Source organism: Leopardus geoffroyi, chromosome C2, assembly GCF_018350155.1.
Source record: "Leopardus geoffroyi isolate Oge1 chromosome C2, O.geoffroyi_Oge1_pat1.0, whole genome shotgun sequence".
In the NCBI taxonomy this organism is placed as follows: Eukaryota; Metazoa; Chordata; class Mammalia; order Carnivora; family Felidae; genus Leopardus; species Leopardus geoffroyi.
Genome location: NC_059333.1, coordinates 8,045,961 through 8,050,438, shown reverse-complemented (window position 1 = coordinate 8,050,438; position 4,478 = coordinate 8,045,961). Strand labels below are relative to the sequence as shown.

At 54.3% G+C, this 4,478-nt stretch overlaps 1 long non-coding RNA gene across 1 annotated transcript; it reads right to left on the bottom strand.

Moving 5' to 3' along the window:
• Positions 1-628: 628 nt before the first annotated feature.
• LOC123610584 lies at positions 629-4,013 on the bottom strand. Its single transcript, XR_006718215.1, has 2 exons — positions 3,916-4,013; positions 629-768 (listed from the first exon to the last, which is right to left on the bottom strand). It is a non-coding gene; the product is annotated as an uncharacterized LOC123610584 (long non-coding RNA).
• Positions 4,014-4,478: the final 465 nt, after the last annotated feature.

Genomic DNA, 4,478 nt, shown 5'->3' with positions numbered 1-4,478 from the left:
GCACAAGCCGTAAGATCACAACCTGAGCCAAAGTTGGACGCTTAACTGACTGAGCCACCCAGGCGCCCCCAAAGGAGCCAAATTATTAACATGGGGTCAAGTACTTAGTTTCATAAAGAAGGAAAAGAAAGATTCTTAGTTTTAGTCTAACCACCTGCGTATTTGCGAAATTCCCAAAGTGGCAGCTGCATTCAGCGTAGACTCTCGTTGATGGACATATTTCAAGTGTGCGCTTTGATCAGTGTTGGTGCACGGACACACCTGGGTGGCCATCACCATCAGGATAGGAGAGGCCGCGCCTGAGAGAGTAGCCACGAAATGCAGGAGGAAGACGAACAGTAGGGCACAGGGTGAGTGGCGGTGGGGAACTTGCTTTCCCAGGTGTCAGGACGTTCTATAAAGCCACTGTGATAAAACCAGCATGGTGGTGGTCGTCTAGGAGCAGACAAGTAGATCCCAGGAAGGACAGACAAGCTGGAAATACGGCCCTCCATCCACAAAGAGGAAAGTAATAAATACCTCGCAGTGCCAAAGTTCTGTTGAGTGAGCAAAGGTCCTGACACGGTGGACACTGGGTGTTCTCCGTCTAACGGGGCTGGTGCGCATAAATAGTCGTTGTAACACAGGATCAGCGTGATTCAAAGTTTTACGGGTTCAGAAGAGGAATAGACTAACAGAGGAGGTAGCACCTGAGAAGTATCTTCAACAATACATGAGTCTGAGGAATGGGAATGGGCATCGGGGAGTTGGCATCCTCAGCAGAAGGAGCTGCGTATGTAAAGGCAGAGAGATGTGAGTGCCACGGTGTTTTGACGGAGGTAGAATAATGCCCTGCCCCCCAACCCGGCCAAAGACGTCTGTGTTCTAGTCCCCAGAACCTTTGATATGTTAAGTTACGTGCCAATGAAGAATTAAGGTAGCATATGAAATTTGAGGTTGATCAGATGACCTTGAGATGCAGAGTTTTTCAGGTTATCTGGATGGGCTCGACATAATCATAAAAGTTCCTGTAAGTGGAGGAGGAGGCAGAAGACGGAGAGCCAGAGCAATGGCGGCATGAGAAGCTCTTGGCCCGTGTTGCTGGTTTTCAAGATGGCGGAAGGGCCACAGACCAAGGAGTACATGTGGCCTCTAGAGGCTGGAAAAGGCAAGTCAGTGGATTTTCTTTTAGAGCCTCCAGAAAGGAACACGGGCCAGCCAACACCTTGACTGGAACCCAGCAAGTCCCATTTTGGACTTGGGACTTCCCGAACTGCAAGATGATACGTTGGTACCGTGTGAAGCCTCTCAAGCTGTGGTAACTTGTTAGAGCCTCCAAGGAAACCGACACAAGCACTGAATAAATCAGACGGGTGGAACATCAAATCCAATGGGAAAATGGAGGGGGCAAGGGCAGAGTGGGCGCCCGAGGCCACACCATGGGCTCCTGAGATGTCGTCTAAGGGGCTGGCGCCACAGGAGAGGGCAGTGACGCCTGTTTTAGGGTCATCACATTGGCCAGAGGGTTTGGAGGCAGAGAGGCAGGGAGCGCACTCTTTCTTACCCAGTGATGCAGTTTTCATATTGGCCACCTCACTCTTCGTGACAGTCTCTCCGGGAATTACTGTCCTTGTGCATGAAGGACAGTGCGTGAGTTCGAGCCCCGCGTCGGGCTCTGTGCTGACAGCTCAGAGCCTGGAGCCTGCTTTGGTTTCTGTCTCTCCCTTTCTCTCTGCCCCTCCCCCACTCGCTCACTGTCTCTCTTTCTCTCTCTCTCTCTCTCTCTCTCTCAAAAATAGACATTAGAAAAAAAAAAAAAGAAAACACATAGTATCTATAGGGTTCTGTACTATCCGGGTTTCAGGCATCCCTGAGGTTTATTGGGATGTGCCCTCCGTGGGTAAGGGGCGACGGGTTTGTTATTACACTCATCGTATGTAAGTCTCCTTTCTAAAGTTCGTCTAACCCAATTTAAGTCTAGGGCTCGGGCAGGTCAGCCCATACTTATTTTTGTGTTTACTCCCAAGGATTTTTGTTGCAGACAGCGAGCCACGTGTTTGTCTCTTGGTGGCAAACAGAGCTCGGTCACGTCAGCCCCAGGAGCCGCTGGTTTACGCAGCGTGGTGGGTCTGGGGCTCACTAGTAACAGGTGCATTCCCTAGCAAGAGGCTGCCCTTCTTGAGCTGATCGGGAGTCCTTGGACGCCCTGCCTCGTGAGATCAGAGCTGGACGGACGCCGAGGCCCCCGAGGCCCTCCTGACTTCACTCCGGGTGACCCTCGGCGACAGCCGTGTGCTGAGACAGAGGGCGGTGGTGCCGTCGTTAGTCCTGAAGCAGGTGGCGAGGGCGACTGAGCAGGTGCTGCCGGGGTCTTCGGCTCCCGCTCGAAGCCCGTTCGCGAGGAGAGAAGGGAAGAGCGGTGATAAGGTGACGAGCTGGGATCTCTTCCCTTCTGTGATCTGTTGGGTGCTCAAGGGGGTACGGGGACCCACCCCCCTCCCGACGCGCTTCTGGGCGTCTCTTGAGAAAATGCAGGAAGTTGAGGGTTTCCTGCCAATCCGTGTGGGCAAAGGGAGAATAGTTAGAACGGGCGTGGAGGAGGCCGAGGTGGAGAACAGAAGGAGGGATGCTCCCCGGGCCCGGCCTGTGGGTGGCGTGTCTGATCAGGATCTGAGGGTCCCAGCTGGGCCCAGGTGTTACCCAGGGCACCCGAGGTCGGTCCCCTCGTCCTGAGCACCCGGGAGGGGACGAGAGAAACGAGTAGGCAAAATAAAGTTGACACAAGGCTTTTCCAGGTCCGGTATCCAAACCGTTCTGGAAGTGCAGTAAACCCAGGAGCCGGGTCGGAGATGTGGGCATTCGGGCTCTAAAACCAGAAAGATGTTGACCATTTGGACGGACAACCAGACGTTGGGGGGAAAGCCTCTCGGCGTCTACGTTCTCTGCTGTAAAATCGAAGCCTTCGGGCGTCTCGTTGAAACTGCAGGGAAGGGAGGGGCTGACGTGTTTCTACAGCACAAGGAACGGTAGGGGGGCCTGACCACGGCCCACCTGAGCAGGGTCACTGTCACGGGCGCTGCTGTGGAGGCAGGAGTGCAAGTAGGGAGGCCGCCCGCAGGCCCTCCAGCCAGGGGCCTCCCATCCACCTGTGGCTCATCCCCTCTCCGTCCTGTGCTCCGGGCGATGGAGGAACCGAGCCTTCTTCCCGAGGACTCAGAGACTCAGTGCCTTTGGAGGAAAAGTCCTTAAGACGAGGATCCGGGGGCTTGGGGACCAGTGACAAAGCTGTTCGGCAGGGGTCACCATGAGGAATTCAGTTCGTGGGGACGGGCTTTTCTGTTCCCTTAGCCAAAAGTATTAGCCATTTATTGTTTCAAGGCAGTAATTCTGTTAGTACAATAAGCGGTCGCTTAATACCTACCGCCGTCCGTATGTCCTGGAGTCTCACATATTGCCAGTGTCACATGGACCATTAATTTGTAAGAAAAACGTGGGAAAAATGAAAATAAAAGCCATGGCACGAATGGACCCCACAGTCTGTGGGACTTGTGCTAATATTAGAATCGTTGTGATGTGGAAGGAATGAGCTTTTTAGAATCGAGGTAAAAGTTCCGACACCAAATTCTGCCGTGGGGAGAGGGGTTCCCCCCACGTCCGAGGAATGTTCCAGACGCCAGCCGGGTGTCCTGTGGGCCAACTCAGATCGGATACCATCTCCCTAAAAGTAGCGTCAGATCCCACGGGTGTAGGGCTCTGTCCCACAGGACTGCCCCCCCCACCCCCAACCCCAGACACCCCTGGTGAGTCTGGGTTGTCACCTGTGTTTCTGGCCAGTCGGCCCTAAATCAGAAGGCTCCCGTGCCCCCCTCCTTGGGTTTGACTGATTTGCCAGAGTGGCTCACAGAACTCAGGCAAACAGTTTACTTTCTAGATTACCTGTTTATTGGAAAAAAGGTGTAACTCAGGGAGAGCCCGCTGGAACTGATGTGTAGGGCGCTGGATGTGGGAGGGGACACAGCACCCAAGACCCGTCCTGGTGCGTCCTTCTCCATCTTCACCAGCCGGAAAGCGCTGGGAAGCGCTGGGCCCTGTCCTCCTGGGCTCCGGTGGGGGCTTCACTACAAAGGTGGGACTGGCGACCGAGCTCAGATCTCCAGCCCCTCTCCCCTCCGTAGAGCTGGGGGCGGGGCTTGGAGTTCCAACCCTGTGAGCGCAGGTTGGTTACCCTGGCAACCAGCCCCCGCCCTGGGTGAGGGGGGGCTCTCCAAAAGTCACTCCGCGAGAGGGGTTTGTTATAAATAACAAAAGCCGCCCACTTCCCCTTTACCACTCCGGAGCTGTTTCGGGGACTGGGAACAAAACTAAGTATTGTAACAAAAGAGGCCCCTGCGGTTCCTGTATAGGAGATTCCAAGTTTTGGAACTGTGTGCCGGGAACAGTGGGCAAAGGCCAGATACGTGTTTCTTCTTGCAAATCGCTGTGTCACATTTGGTTAGTGG